This window comes from Littorina saxatilis, linkage group LG3 (assembly GCF_037325665.1).
Source record: "Littorina saxatilis isolate snail1 linkage group LG3, US_GU_Lsax_2.0, whole genome shotgun sequence".
Classification (NCBI taxonomy): domain Eukaryota; kingdom Metazoa; phylum Mollusca; class Gastropoda; order Littorinimorpha; family Littorinidae; genus Littorina; species Littorina saxatilis.
In genome coordinates this window covers 47,509,391-47,526,268 of record NC_090247.1, presented here as the reverse complement: position 1 = coordinate 47,526,268, position 16,878 = coordinate 47,509,391, and the positions used below count along the sequence as shown (strand labels likewise).

At 42.9% G+C, this 16,878-nt stretch overlaps 2 long non-coding RNA genes across 2 annotated transcripts; one reads left to right on the top strand and one right to left on the bottom strand.

The window, feature by feature from the left end:
• The first annotated feature begins 896 nt into the window (after positions 1 to 896).
• LOC138962502 (uncharacterized) lies at positions 897 to 10,202 on the top strand. The gene is made up of 3 exons (XR_011454533.1): positions 897 to 1,034; positions 2,528 to 2,716; positions 7,204 to 10,202. It is a non-coding gene; the product is annotated as an uncharacterized lncRNA (long non-coding RNA).
• Positions 10,203 to 14,057: 3,855 nt separating this feature from the next.
• LOC138962503 (uncharacterized) lies at positions 14,058 to 14,898 on the bottom strand. Its single transcript, XR_011454534.1, has 2 exons — positions 14,805 to 14,898; positions 14,058 to 14,563 (listed from the first exon to the last, which is right to left on the bottom strand). It is a non-coding gene; the product is annotated as an uncharacterized lncRNA (long non-coding RNA).
• Positions 14,899 to 16,878: the final 1,980 nt, after the last annotated feature.

Below are 16,878 nucleotides of genomic sequence, written 5' to 3'. Positions count from 1 at the left end.
GTGTCAACGTTAATGCGGGACTCAACGCCATCGTTTTACACGAAAAGCCCGCATACACGTACCTTGATTGTCACATTAACAGAAGAGAATGGCAGCTGCTCGCCACAGCTTTCTGAATATCATTATGTATTTCTTGTCTGCAACTCTTCATCTTCTGTGAGTATTACAGTGTGTGTACAGTGTGTGTGTGTGTGTGTGTGTGTGTGTGTGTGTGTGTGTGTGTGTGTGTGTGTGTGTGTCGCGCGCGCGCGTGTTTGTTTGTGTGTGTGTGTGTGTTCAGTGTGTGTGTGTGTGCGTGTGTGTGGCGCGCGCACGCGGCGTGTTTGTTTGTTTGCGTGTGTGTGTTGGGCGCGTGTTTGTGTGTGTGTGTGTGTGTGTGTCTGTCTGTGTATGTATGCGTGTGTGTGTGTGTGCGTGTGTGTGTGTTAGAGAGAGAGAGAGAGAGAGAGAGAGAGAGAGAGAGAGAGAGAGAGATCTTTTTGGAAACTAAAGGTAGCTACGCCAATATTTGTTGCAGTATCGCAGAAGAACGCATGATGTGGTTCCGCGACTCATCCTTCGATAACCTTATTCCACTTAATATCACGATGACGTCATCCTTCGTTACGACATCCGATTTTCAGTGTACAAGGGAGTGCCAGAATGACGCCACATGCAATTCTTTTTTTTACAATGACGTCAGTAAAACCTGTTCACCTCAGTGGCTGATCTTTACGTCACCACGGAACGCCACAGAAGAAATCCACTGGGGATATTATCGTCTGTCAACAGGTAAAAAGCCATTATTCGTCGATAAGTTTTGTAGTGTCCTCAATCTGAAACTGGTTTCACTACCTGATAGTTGTAAGCCAGTGATAATGTAATTCTACTAGAGGCCGGTATTAAGACAGAGAAGATGGCTGCACGATTATCCATGCAAGCAATGTACCATACCTCCAAAGAAAAGAACCCTTACAGTTTCCTGAAACACACTAGCTGTGTTAGTACGTGTTGTATGCGTGTGTGAGAGTTCCACCTACACTACACCACTACAGGTTTGACACAGTTTGACATTTGATCACCTTTTGACTACTCGAAATGAGACATGTTTCTGATATTTTACGACCTGTGCAAAAACATTGCGAAATAGCCCAACTAAAACATACATTCTTTTGCCATTTCATCAAAGCTGTCCATGCCGTTGTAGGCACTTTACTTGACTATTGTGCACACTTTTCCTGTCAAAGATTTCATGTACAATCAGTGGCCACTCGGACGCCACTCGAATAAGGGTACCCCCACAATCGACCCGACAAAAAGGAAAGATAGCCTACCAATGACAAAATCGAGAATAGGCACAACTTGGAAACTTTTACATACAACGAGAAAGTAAAGTCAATTAAGCGATCTATCCAGAAATGTTGATTGGTTTGTCTATCTTGCGTATTTTTGAGGTTACGCCATTCCTACTGGTAGAGACAAGCATTCTTAATTCACAAAAGAATTATTTTATCATCAAGGCAAGATCAGTACAATTCGAAGTTCTGAAAGGTTGAGAAAAGGGAGCCCGGATGCAGGACATGCGAAGCCGTGTGCGTTGAATAGTTAGTGTACAGATGCAGCTCTTTTGACTTGATGGCGGGGAAGTAAGCTACCGAAAACCATGCAACTTTTCCCTTTTTGGAATGCCAGTCGACTGAGATTTACAAACATTTGATATTGTTTGTTGCTATGCCTGTGTAGAATGAGTATTGCGCTTATAAACGTACTGCGGCCACGGCTAAAATCACACATCTCATGAGCTGCATCTTACCATTGCAAAAGCAGACGAATTTTCTGCATATCGCTAGTTTCTTTTAATTCAACCGCCGCCGCTCAGTCAGTTTGTGTAACTCCCAGTGGTTTGTTGTATTTTAGATTCAGAGGTACACAATAACGTGCTCTTGCAGATGTAGAGTTGCTTTGGAACTGCACACGACTCTATAGGTCATGTATGAATAAAGCGGGTCACACGGGGCCCCGATGGCTCGGGGATTAAATAAACCACGAGGACCGCTGTGTGGTTTACGCGTGCTAAATAGCCATTCAATTGATTTGTGAGTGGTTTTCAATGTTGTTGAACGCTATTGTGAGTGTGTTCCCTTAGGTATAAGTAAAGCTTTCTCATTGAAAAGTTGTCATCGTTCTATAAACCTGTGTGGCGGAGTGGGCCTTTAACTTACATCAACATTTTTTTTGAATTGGTAGATCTACCTTATGTTTTTGTCAGGTCAGTCAGTTTTGCGGGTAGTTTGTTTGAACAGCAGTCACATGACAGTTGAAAAAGCAACCTTCGACCTAAAAAGTGTGCCAGACAGGTAGTCAAGGGAAGTGCCTATGACTGCCAAGAAATGACACAGGAAGAATATTTGTCGAAAATGTCTTTTATTGTGTGTGTGTGCTGAGTTTTAAGTTATGTGAAATATATGTGTTGTTTGACAAATTTGTTTCGTCCTCTTTGCCTAGGAGACTTACTGTTTTGTGTTAACGTTGTTGTTCATTGGCACAGGATTCTGTCCTCGAGCAACTAACTACGTCATCGATCGAGTCAGCATGACGTGTTACCGACCTGTTACGTCACACACAGTGTCGTGGATCGAAGCTCGCGAGGCATGCCACAACAACAATGAGATGCTCACGGTGCTGGAACCAGTTGCAAAAGCGCATTTTGTTATCAGCTTCCTCCATGTAAATAACGGTTAGTAGTGTGTGTGTGTGTGTGTGTGTGTGTGTGTGTGTGTGTGTGTGTGTGTGTTTGTGGGTTTGTCTGTGTTTCTGAATTCAAAGTCATGGACAATAGTGACACTGAACACAAACAGTTAATATTAGTTATCGTTAAATGTCCACATTGATCAGTCACAATGTCGAGAAAGGTGGAATCATGTCATATCAAGGCGCTAACGATAACGATTTTATCGCATTCGCTTTCGCAACTTTAGTATGAGTTGGTAATAAAACCGATTAACCTGAGAAGTCGGAAGTGAAAAGCAAGGGTTGGAGATGTTGGACTAGCTTTCTTACTTTCTCAACGTCGCTGCTTTAACTCTTATTTTTCAATTACTGTTACGTTTTCTCAGACAAAAATAACACATTTAAAACAAAAAACATGAAACAATATATGGTCGAAGCAGACCACAGAAAAAGGCAAACGAACTCAGTGGGTGGAACACATTTGAAGAAACATCCTCCAGCGACGAATGTTACGGTTACTTTTAGACGAACTGACTGTGTCGATTTGTCAATTCTGAAAGATGCATGGCAGGAACAGAAATGCGCCGGGATGTATCAGTGAAGTCCTCTGGCACATTTTGTGTGTTGAATGAAAGCTTCTAGGTCTTTGTCGATGTCGACGGACTGCATTGTTGAAACAGTTGTCGAAGCTCTGGGTGCAGACGATTCAAGATGGCGTCCACCGACTGTGTGGGAAGCTTGAACCTTGGGTTTTCGGTGGATGATGTAAAGCTGCGATGAAGAGGGTTAGGGTTAGGGTTAGGGTTTAGGGTCAGGGTTAGGGGCGGGACAATGGAACATGCTGGTGCGAACTGTTTAAATCGGCAGGGAATGTGCTGCTTATTTCCAGCCTTTTTGTGAGTGTTGTGTGCTGATTTACTGCAAGAGAACTCACATTTATACTCACTATACAGTGAAACCTACAACACAGACAAAATCAAATTCGCAAAATCAAAGTCGACAAAAATTCCGAACAACTAAACCGAAACATGTTCTTCATGTCATCAGACAGCACAATCAAATCTTCATCTATAACAGTCAGTTTCGTTCACATATCTGGTTTAACATGGAATCTATGGCATGCTGAGCGGTGTAGGCGTCAATCCTATCAGAAGGCTCAAAAGGCAGTTTTGACGCCATTTTAGCGGGTAATGAGACCAAAGAAACGGTACATTTCAGTAACACCTTAACGTATTACCTTCAAACTTTCCTTGATTTGTGCTAACACCTGTCGTAAAGTACACACATAATCTTAAGTCATTTATGATATTAGTTCTACTGTTATGCGACATGCCAGAAAGTGTTTTTAAAATAAAGATGGGCCTTGTCCGACTAGACAGAAAAAATTGAAAATTAGCAGAACATCAGCTTGGTGGAAGTGACCATCGCCTGGTGCTCCTTATCATCAGCGGAGACTGAACACCCGGGCAGCCCCTCCATGCAAGATGGAATTACAAGAACGTTCAAATGAACTGACTGACTGACTGACTGAAGAGACATTGCAGTGGAGCAAAATCAACACAGTGGTGAAAGAAATCAACGCCGGCATCATCCAGGCAGCTAAGGACAGTATACCGCTGGGAGTGAGAAGAGACGACATCCCCTACTGGTCCGACGAGCTACAGAAGACACATGATATACTCACAAGAGCGAGAGAAGAAGCTGAGAACAACCCCAGTCTGGAAAACAACATTAAGCTCCAAGAAAGCAATGCAAAGCATATAAGAAAAAAGTTTGAGGGCAAAAGTAGAGGCTGGCGAGAAAAGACAGCGGGGCTGAACATGGAAAAAGACACCACAAAGCTCTGGAAACTTACAAAAGTACTGAACGACGAAGGCAACAAGGGGCAGAAGATCTCTCTCTCTTGAAGAAAATAAAACCATAACAGGAAAAGAATCTGCAGACATTTTTGCAAAATATTGCAAGAAAGAAAGCAACACCACCAGCTACCTCTACAAAAGGAAGTGAGAACAGAAAAGAGAAAGCGAAGAGAAAGAACTGTTCAAGAAGTCTTGCAACATGACATCACCATGGCTAAACTAAAGACTGCTATCAAGAAACTGAAGCAGAAAAAGTCTCCAGGTTCAGACAACATCACTAACGAGATGCTGTAACACCTAGGTAACTCAGCCCTCCAAAACCTTCTGGGCATTTACAACCTCAGCTAGAGACAAGGACTTGTACCTCAATGCTGGAAAGAAGCCTGGATGATCCAAGTGCTAAAGAAGGGAAAGAACAAGATAAAATCCCAGAGCTATCGCTCCATCAGCCTGACAAGCGGCAGGGCCTCACATCCACGTCGGACATCGGACATATGAGGAAATTTTTTTAAAATGTCCTATACATTTTTCATGCAGGAGGACAAATGTCCTATTGTTTTTGTCACAAAGTGGTCAATGTCCGATTATTCTATCATTTGATCCGGACATCGTCAGTACTTCTCAATTTACAGTAGTTTGAATGCTATTTTATCGATGTATTGCGAAGCGATGTGTAGCAGACGAAATTAGACACTTTGTGCCTCTAGTACCAAAAAGTTTCCAAGGCTCGCAACTCGGAATGCTCGAAGCCAGTTGAGAGTTGCCTCCCTTCGCGCTTTCCGCGAAAATAACAAACATGCCGCCTAAACGAAAACCGATCCCAGAAAAGGGACAGAAGAAATTACACTTCAAGTCCCTTCCCTCATCATCTGTCAGTAGCACGGAAACTGAGCTTCCTCCAGCCCCAGAGCAGTTAGAGCCCGATCGCCCAGGTGAGAATGTCGATCGCGATAGTCAAACATCGGAGCCGAAGAAAGACACTACCCCCTCCCTCACCCCCACGCGTAACTTTGTCTCAAGCTGGGCGACATCATTCCCGTGGGTGTCGCATGACCCAGAGAGGAAACTTATGTTTTGCACCTCATGTCAGCACACAGGGAAGTCCAACACTTTTACCGTTGGCTGTTCGAACTTTCGCAAATCGGCCCTTACCGATCATCAAGAAACCAAAGACCATGCTGTTAGTGTGCAAGTGCCATCTCTGTCCTATTGATTTGTTTTTGTTCAGGACAAATGTCCTATCACTTTTACATTGGCCAGGACATTTGTCCTATGCTACCTCTCATGGATGTGAGGCCCTGAAGCGGCATCTGCAAGACCATAGAGCGCACTATCAACCAGCGCCTGCAGCTGTACTTGGAGTCAGAGAGCATCATCGTCCCACAGCAGGTGGGCTTCCGATAGTACAGAAGTACAGAGGATCCCACAGCACACCTTGCCATTGAGGATGCTTTCTATTCCCAGAAGGTCACCCTGGCAAACTTCGTCGATCTACAGAAAGCTTTCGACAAGGTCTGGGAATATGGACTCCCGGTTAAGCTCCTGCGAAAACGGTATCAGAGGCAACATGTACCAGTGGATCAAATCCTACCTCCACAACAGAAGAGCCAGAGTGCTGGTGGATGGGCACTGTGGCCAGAAGGTGCTGCTGCGCCAAGGAGTTCCATAGGGAGGAGTCCTCTCGCCCCCCTTGTTCCTTGTTCCTACTCTTTATCAACGACCTTGTACCCGAGCTGCCCAAACGGCAAAAGAGCCTACGCAGTACTATAATTATGCCGATGACCTGGTGCACTGAGGAGTATGCAACAACTGCGACCTACAGGATGCAACTTGCCCTCGACAAGGTTGCAGCTTGGGCAGACAATTGTAGTGTAACCATCAACAGAGAGAAGACAACAGCTACTCTCCGCCGAAGTTCAGTCTGGAAGACTGACGTTGGGTGACACTACACTGAAGTTTGAAGACCAACAGACTTACCTCGGATTCACATATGACAAACGCACCACATCATGAATGAAGAAACTGGCAGGTTCACACTGGGGCGCACACGAGAAGATCCTCAAGACAGTGTACCAGGGGACCATACGACCTCACCTTGAGTACGGATCAACCTCTTGGTTGACAGCATCCAAGACACACCTTCAGGCACTGGAGAAAGTTCAAAATCAAGCGCTTAGAATCTTCACAGGCGCTATGAAGTCAACACCAATAGAGAAGATGCAACAGTTACTGGCATCCCTCCACTCAGCAAGAGAAGAGAATGTAAAGGAATGGTACAAGACATCAAGTACCAGCGCATTCCAGATCACCGAAAGAATGCAAGGATGAAACAGCTGTCTTCTGGCAGGCTAAAGATATCAAACTTTGCGACTGAGACATGGGCCCTGAACAGAGAACATCAAGTTCTGCACCGGGGATTCTTTTGCCCTTCTTTCAGACATGAATAATTTCACGCATCGTTTTCTTCAGTGTACTAGCCTTTGAACATACATTTGTATACATGTGTTCTGTATTATATACAGTACAGGTTGTGCTTGAACAGTCAACGCTGCGCATAATGAATTCATTGTTCTTCTCTTTTAAACAGCTCCACACAACGTTGAAGGTTACAAATTGTCTTTTGTCTTTTTTGCAGACATAGACACGACGCTGTTCATAGGCGGCAGTCGGCCTGACGGCACGTGGGACACGGAAACTGAGAGTTTTGTCTGGCTAACTGGGCAGCCTGTCAACGCAACGGCCCTGCAAGCTTACAAGCACCCTCTCTTTCCAGCCAAGAACGTCAAGAAAAATGTCCTCATCGTCTCGCCATCCAAAGGCACTCTTCACAATGGTGGCGAAAGTTTTGCGAGGGGCTACATTTGTGAGCGTCGTCTCTCCCTGCAGTAGGGCGGGCTACCAACACTGTCAGAAAAGCGAAGATACCATTTGTCACTCTTGGCAACACTAAAACTATCGACACACCTCGTTTTCAAGCCGAGCCAAGTCAACGATTTCTATCAATTAATACCTTTAGAGTACATAAAAAGGAAAGAAAAGAAAACTAATAAATTTAAAAAAAGAAAATAATAACAACAAAAACACGATTAGGCCGGGGAACATGGTATTGGGCGTTAACTTAGTAACTTTCATACAACTACCAATAACAATTAAAAATAACAATAACAACACTTTGTCCATTAAAATATTTCATAAAAATGGAACATTTTATTTGACACACCCTTCATGCCTGTAAACGATAATAACGGTTATTTCATAAGAATTATTAGGACATTCACTTAAAGGACAACGACAAATAAAACATAGGTTCACATATATATCCTTCAAAAAAAGTTAAGGACCACTTTTTCAAACGCATGCCATACATAAATGACAAGGTTACATGATTTAATGTTTTCTGTATTGTTTTATTGAAGAACTGAGGACTATCTCCAGAAAATGTCACATCAAACATGCCAGCGAAAACAACGCTAGAGCTTGTTACTCTTGTTACAACAGTGGTATTTCTTACAACAAAACACTGAAAAATCTTATCCCGGCAGCGATCACTAGTTAATCTCCCATTAATCGGTAGTGAGATGTCCTGCGACGTGAGGTGATCTCGCCCCGGACCATCACAGAGCCCCTTTCAAACGATTTCGTTCTACACTAATCGTCATAAAAAACTAAACACATACATTTAGCTGTAGAACTTTGTGATGCGGCCAGTTATAGTAAAACCAAGTATATTGCCAGAATGGTACTTCATTCCCCTACCGTTTGAAACAAGGAGTTTCATTTTTCCTCAATCAGTTTTTATGCAGTGTACCGGAGACCTAGGACACCCCCCAAAATGAAATTCGCGAAAGCCATCAAACTGCCCTTGCCTTATCCAAATCGCTCCGTTTTCGTGATAGGGGCATGTTGTTTTATTGCATTATTTTGTCAGTGTGTCATTTTACAAACATAATTTTGTGAGCACATTTCGTGGCTGGAACCCTGTTGTAGCACGTGCATTAATCACTGTTTTTTGTCCTGGCATGTCTTGCACCGTTTTCATAGGACTTTGAAAACTGCCTCCTTTTTAAATAAAACCTCACTTTTTACCCCTGTTTAGCATGACACAGTAACACTGCCTGCCAAAAATTTTCATAGAGCAAGACTCACTGCCCTTTTGTTAATTCAAAAAAGTGACGTTTCAATCAAATTGTCAAACCCTTGATTTTTGGCAATTTTTTTTTTTAAAGATTGTGAACATTAATTTTCATGACCGGTCCTTAACTTTTTTTGAAGAGTATAAGCACACCTATCAATTACCAACAACATTGATCCAAAGTGGTGTCATCTTACAATATAATAAAATTACAGATACAATCAAAATAAGGTCATACGTCTTTATATCTATCACAGTCAAATATAATATTGCACTGTATTTACCCTCTCATATCACAGGAGTTAGGGTTGCAAAGCAGAGCGCTCACATTACGAATATCACAGAATCGGATGTTGTAAACTGTAAATCGCCCTCACTCGACTAAATAACTGTACACTACGCTCATGGACGCGATCACGCACTCACGCACACACACACACGCACACACACACACACACACACACACACACACACACACACACACACACACACACACACACACACACACACACTTTTTTGTCGTGTACTGAACTGTTTTCCCATATCTAATAAGGGTCAAAACTGGATCATTTAAAGTCATGTTGTTTGTGTAAATGGAAACAATACAGGAGAGAGAAGAAACAAAAGAAACCAGCGAAACGATCCAAAGACGTGGGAGAACACTTTGGTCAACACATTTGAAATAAGTGCAGGTTACACATCAAATGGTTTAGCGTTGTATCAGTTAATATTCTTGCTTTGAGGGTTAAACATTAGGGGTACTCTGGTATAAAAACCAACCATGCCAATTACAGGTAGAATAAGCTTCAATGAGTTCTTAGCGGCGGTGTTAGCGCTGCACTGACCACACAAACTGTCATCAAAACTTGCCTTTTAAACTACTCATGCACTTGACACCTACTTCAATTTTCGTTCCAACAAGTTTTACCGTGTCTTTAATAATAAGTTTGTTTGTTTTTCAACTTTGTCTGAAACTCATGATATGTAAGACTTGCATGACTGACAGGGAACAGAGCAGCATAGCTTATGCATGACACCAAAACACAAGTGCACTGCTTTGTCAAATGAAGGGTCAGTTTTGAACGTTTGCATCATATGGGATACCCTTGCAGTGTCAAGACAAAGAACATATGGCCACCCTTCAACGCATGTTGGTGTTTCAGTTTCAAAAGGCTTGATATTTTGCAATCGAAGTCCTGTATCGTCAAGCAAATACGGTGAAAGAAAGGAGGCTGCTCTTGTCAAATGAAAAGAAATCGAAACCATTGTGGCGTGTTCAGGACCTTAACACAAATGTTAATGGGTAAGTTACATTCACTTGTTGGATTAATTATTCAAAGGAATCAATGTCAATTCTAGAAAATGCAAAGAGCATTTCCAAAAACAAATATCTTGCAGTCGACACGTATCTCGAGCAAAACTAACGAAAGAAGTTTGTTTTATTAAACTTGTGTAGCGCGCGCGGGTGTGTGTATGTGTACGTGTGTGTGTGTGCAGTGTGTGCAGTGTGTGTGTGTGCGTGCGTGTGTGTGTGTGTGTGTGTGCAGTGTGTGTGTGTGTGTGTGCAGTGTGTGTGTGTGCAGTGTGTGCAGTGTGTGTGTGTGCGTGCGTGTGTGTGCCAGATACGAGCGATTATAAAGGTTTACCCAAGGACTAGACTCCTGGGGGAAACAGCATCACGGTGTGTCATCTGATTCTGTTCATACACCGGATGTTTCCGTTCATCCGCAGGATGTTTCCGTTCATACAGCCTCATGTTTGACACTTGCTTGGGGAAAAACGTGGCGGTAAGTCGTGTGGGCAGCGCGCTTTTGTGATATTGCAAGAATAAGGTAGCTAATTGGTTGAGCTATGTGTACGATAAGTACCAAGGTGCTAGTGATCCTCATGATAACACACGCGGGCCGAACGTGGCAGAATTGCCTGACTTTTTTTTAAACATTTTCTTGTTTTTCTCGCTCTATTATCGAATCTGACCCCTGATTTGCACATGATCACCAAAACCATTGCCTGTTACGACATTTCGCTTGAACAGAAGTTCATAGAAACCCATGGCTTTTGTACAATCACTTGTCTTTTGAAAACATGCAGATTCCGTTCATACACCATGTTTCCGTTCGTACAAAAGTGCATGTTTCCGTTCGCACGAACAGCGCTTCCGTTCATGCACATTCGTTAGATCAGAGCGAAACAGGCCCCCACTACAAGTTCTGTGTGTTCCAATGGTCGTCAGATCGCACAAAGTACGAATGCGTGTGATATTGGACCTATGTGAACCATAAGATGAATTGAATTTGCAAAAAACAGTTTTGTGTCCGTTCGTACTGATTTAGACGACAAAATGTGTTCGTTGGTACCACTTTCATCAAATTGTTTCCGTTTGTACGCGTTTTATGACGTTCGTGATTTTGGTAGAAAGCTTGAGCAATTTAATACCCCTAATTCGACTTATGTATTATCCATAATTCATGTTGTTGATGAGTGCAACAACACGCGACTGTGGCTTTTCTGGTGCAATACCATCCCTGTTTAAAATCTTACTGAAGAGCAAACATTTTGATAAGTGTGTCTTCGTCCAGTTTCCTTACACAATGTCATTTCAAAGATCTGAACTTATGTGAAACCTGTTTAAAATATGTACTCTTTATTTCTTGAAATGTCAGATGTGCCACTCAGAAAAAAAGCAGATGCTATGTGCTAAAATCGTTATAATCAGGTGATAGCTTACTCCTGAAGCCTTTCCTGTGATCAGGTATGGCCACAAGGCAGCGGAGGTTTGAAGTCAGGGTTTTCCTTCCCTTAGACGAACTGCCCTCCCAGGCTAACGAGTTCCGTCTGCCCGATTCATGTAGGTAATTCACACCCATCAATGTTGGAGGCCCGTGCCCTGATCGACTGGTCTTTATGTGCGATATGCCAAACAGAAACAAAAGAAAAATTAGAAAATCCGACACAATCAAAATTTGCCAAAGCTGGCGTGCAGACTGAGTACGGTCGTGTCGTCGACAATATTTTGAAATTTGAAGCCCTTGGGGATTCGTCTGTGATTCGTCAAGGATCTTCTTGAACAAGGTAACGATATGAAGACAACCTTTGAAGAGAAAAAAGCTGTATGGCACAGAACCTGCAGGAACAAATTTGATAACCAGAAAGTTGCTCGTGCTGAGAAGAAATACTTGAAAGAAGAAGATAATGATCAGAAAGAACTGCATAGCCCCGTCAAAACAAGGAGGACGATAGGACCTGTGTGTTACCGCGATGCGGAAAAGATGGTACTTCTGAAAAACTTGTGAACGCATGTACATTTACCATCGACCAAACAATTCGCGAATATGCAGAGATTGTGCAGGACCGATCACTCTTGAGAAAATTATCAGAGGGGGATATGCATGCCTTGGACGCCAAATATCATTCATCTTGCAAGTTGACTTTGTACAATAAATCTAAAAAAAAAAGCCTTAGCAGAACGGAGAATTAATGACGCACACGAACAAAATGAGTTAACAGTGTTAAGTAAACTCCTTTTTTTCATTGAAGAAGAGAGAGAAAGCAAGTCCATGTCACTGTTCAAAATGTCTGAACTGTGAAAAATGCATGACAGCCAGTTTCGTGAGCTGGACTGTTCATATAACAAAAAGGTTCATGCAACAAGACTCAAAGAAAGACTTCTTCGTATGGTGTCAAATCTGCAAGTTCAAAGGCAAGGGAAAGAAACAGTCCTTATTTTCGTTACAGACGTCAGCAGTTTGCTGAATTTTGCTAGAACATTAGATGATGACGCATTTCATCTTGCACGTGCCGCACAGATTGTCCGTAAAGATATCCTTTCCAAAGACTATTGTTTTGACGGTCCTGTTAAGGCCTCAGCAGACGTTGTTCCCGAAAGTCTGCGTGCACTCACAGGTATGATAAAGCATGAAAACGTGTCTGGTTCGACTTTGACTGAGATCAGCAACAAGTCAGTGTCGTCAGTTTCCGAAGTTCTCATGTTCAACACAAGGAAAGGAGACAAGAGAAGTAAACGACCCACATCTTCAAGGTCATTTCACGTGACCGTCGAGGGAAACACCACTGGCCATATATACTGGCCTTCTTATATACCTCAGAACAAGGCAGAAGAAAGTCATGTGCTCCTGTGGCGGCTCATGCTACAGGAGTGACATCCACGCCTCATACACATCGAGATAGACGGTAGTTACAGGTGAGTTTACGTAATCAAGCGTGAAGTTCTGTATTGTTGTTTGCGGGAAAGTAAGGTAAGTACGTGATATCAAGCTCATGATCACTCAAAATGCGTGTCAAGCGATTTAGTGACCTTGTTACCTTTCCAATGGATACATTGTGTACTCTGATAAGCAGATATGGATCCATCAAACATTGCTGTATTGCGAAAGTTTGAGAAGATGTCGCGTAGGCATTGTTTCCCTTTCCGCGAGTAAAACGACAACACGCGCCCCCGAAACCGAGTTTACAATTTGGTGAAAGGTGTATTTCTTTTACTGTGAACTTGAGACTGCGTGCTTTTGTATGTTTAATTGTCGCAGGGGATACTAAAACGGATGTGTTCTTGCTCTGTTTTGCACTTTTACTAACTTGCTAATTTTGTGCGCGATTTTAGGGAATGATGCTTTATTTTTATGACGAGTATAATCGTGATGATTTAATCAAATTGGCATCCTCTCATGCCATTAGGAATACTAAAGGGCTTTCTTTCTCTCATTTTGCAAACCTGATTCTGACAGAAACTGGCAGTATAGAGACTTTAAGAATTGATGCGTTTCTTTTTATGAAGAGTATAGGTTTGAAGGTCATGACCTTTGTCCGATCAGTTGTGTCATCCTCTTATTAGATAGAGAATGTAAAAAGGTGTATGTATGCCAATTTTGGTGCTTTTAATGCAGGGCCGCTCACAAGAAATAACGGTTTTAGGTGTGACGAAAAAAAGAACAGGGCCTGAGTACGGTGATAAATACAAGACTTATTTTACGACCATTTGAAAAATACATACATCCCCCGTGGCTGCCCGCATAACGAAATCGTTTTTCTCGTGTTTTTTGAACTTGCCAGTGGTACAGCACAGAGCAGAGTCCGTCCCGCACTTTGCTTTGTGTACATCACGTGGCCACCCAAACTCCCGCACAACGCAACATTTTCACGAGAAAAACACGTTTATTTGTTTGCTTTGTGTCACAGGTCAGTTTTCGTCAGCCTGTTTCTTTCTGCGTGCGCCTTCCAAAGGAAGTTTATGGAAGGAAAACACGCCGCCTTTTCGTATTAGCTAAAGAAACAGGTACTGCCTGGACTTTACTTTCTTTCACTCTTTCCCATGCTCTCGAAGTAGCAGAGAAAGATCAACACAGGTTTATATAATTTAATACATGGATAGTGTTAATAAAATTCTTGCAATGCAGCACACATTAATCAGGTTAGTCTATATTTTTGCTAAATATCAGTATCGTACTAAATGTATCACACACTGTTCAAGCTAGGTCATGTTACTTGCATCACAGCACACTCTGATCAAATGTCTATTGCTGCTGGATTTCAATTCTGTCACGGTAATCTAACGTGACTCCGCTGCTGCAAACGTTCTTCAGAAGGTTCCCTTGAAGGACATCAAAACAAAAGGAATACACATAATGTTTATGAAGTTTTGACTTAGCTCGATGTCATTGAAAAGGTACTCGAGATGACGTGTAGCACTTGACTGGTCTTGAAGACCGCGCTCCTGGTTTTGGTCATCACTCTTCTTCTCAAGACACCATCATCAAGTTAATAGCAGTAGTAGTCTGGTTACATCTCTCTCCACAATTACGGCAACATGAGGAAGAGGAAGATGAATGAATCATTGGACCGTGGGTTCCTGAAACAGATCAAAGGGCCATATGTGTTACCTACACAGCCTGTCTAAAAGACTTGGTTTGTTCACATTTTATTATCGTTCTCATTCTATTACTGTGTTTCGGAAAATGGGGATTTGGCAACAGCGCACATTCAAACGTACACAACTTGACAACAACACAATGTACATGACTGACACGATACACTCATCTCCGCCCAGATCCCGTGGAACGATTGTCGATGCAATAATCACAGTCACTTACCTACAAAGACAGGGGAACGGCTTTTCCTCCAAGCGTTCTTCGCTCCATGGACTTGCGGAAAACGACCCTCTCGTGAAACGATTTTTGTTTACGTCAGTACACTTGGATACGTCATATGAATACGTCACTTGGCTACGTCGTGTAATGCGCGAGTAGTCTCGGTTGCCTATTCTATTCTTGACAGGTTCGCGCCTCATAATAATAATTCATGACAGCCCCTTTCTTGAGAATGAATTTCCCAAATTTAGTCACTATATGAAGCGCGACTTAAATAATCTGCTCCATGGTTGTCACAACCCGGTATTTCTTACCTCCTTTCTTCTTCACAAAAACGATTGGAGCATTGTACGGTGAGTTTGCCGGTTCAATGACCCCGAGCTTCAACATCTCGTCGATCTCGTCTTCGACCGTTTTCACCATCGCATGAGGTACGAGTCTCGGTCGAACAAACACAGGTTTCTTCTCTGTAAGTTCGATTCTGCACTTCTCCAAGTTGGTAGTAATCGGTACATCGGTCAGATTCTTGGAGAATGCACTACAGATCGCTTTCGCCTCTTTTGTTCTTTCTCTACTCAATTCTTTACAGAAGTTCACGCTTGTGACATCTTCTGTACGAGTAGTTTCCAGCAGAGGAATCATCTTCTGAGTGTCTATTCGGAAGATATCATCGTTCATCGTATCATCTTCCTCGATGACTACGGCGATGTGTTCTTCTGCTTCTTCTTTTTTTTCGTCAATTCTGTTTCTGAGGTCGACAACGTATTCTGCTGACGTCTTCTGTTCACCTTCGACCGATTCATCAGTCCATGCACGACGCAGAACCTGCATGGGACTTCTGATGGTCTTGCCATACCGCATTTCAAAGGGTGAGAACCCCAGAGTCTTGAGGTGCTTTCTTGGTTCTGCCTTTTGGCGCTGTTCTTTTGCATGTGTCACACGAGAGACAGTAACGTTTTATGTCTCCGACCAAACCTGGCCACCAGAACTCACACCTGATTCTATCAGTGGTTTTCTTCTGCCCGAGATGACCTGTCATCGGGTGGTCGTGCCCAAAAGAAAGCACTTTGCTTCTCATTTCTTTGGGAACAACGACTTTACTAGATTCACTCCCCGTTTTGTCGAGGGTTGTCCTGTACAAGATTTCTTTCTTGTATGCATATTTCACACCGTGGAATGATTCTCCTGAAACAGCCATTTGGCGTACTTTTGCCAGTGTTTCATCATCATTCTGAGCCTTCTTGAGATCTTGCGGGGAATACATCTTGTGTGTATTTCTGTCATCCTGACTAGTTCCCGGCACAGGTTTCTCATTCCGTTTTTTTCTTCTCTTCTCTTGCTTCCGTGTACTGACCGCCGCGTTGGTCTCACCTTGATACCAACTCGGGTCACGTACTGGAAACAAAGGGGTCTTCCTCTTGTTCTGGCCTACACCATACCATTTTCCTATGAGGACAGGATAAATGGGATCTTCGAGTATGACCACTTCGGTTTTGGCATCAAAATACGGACAGTCAATGTGGGCCACAGCCGTGGGACACAATTTCCGTGTTTTCTTCTCTGCGAGAGTAGTTTCTTTTTTCTTTGCCAAGTACCTTTCTTCAGGTATAAGGTCGGCCCTGACCATAATACCTGAGCACCCGGAATCGCGTAATGCTTTTACGATTCGGCCGTCTAATTTGATGAACACTTCCTCTTTGAAATCCTTCTTTTCGCACGACTTGCACAGCTTGTCAAGATGTACGGGGATTTCTTGTTCATCAAATTCATTTCGAACATGAACTGCGTGAGCGCCTTCTCCCTTATTGGGACAAAATCGTGACGTGTGTCCTTTGCCTCTGCAAAAAAAACAACAGCCTGTGGCTTTCAGTCTTTGCTTTTCCTCATCGCTCACGTATTTATGTTCTTTCTGTGACGATTTCTCTTTCGCGTCACTTTTGACGACATTCGAACTTTTCGTGTTCGAAAACGCGCTGCCGCTAGAATGGTTTTGGTGAGATTGCCGTGGCCTGATGTTCGAACGTGATTGTTCGTACTCCGTGGCAATTTCGCCCATTTCTTTCGCAGACTTCGGTTT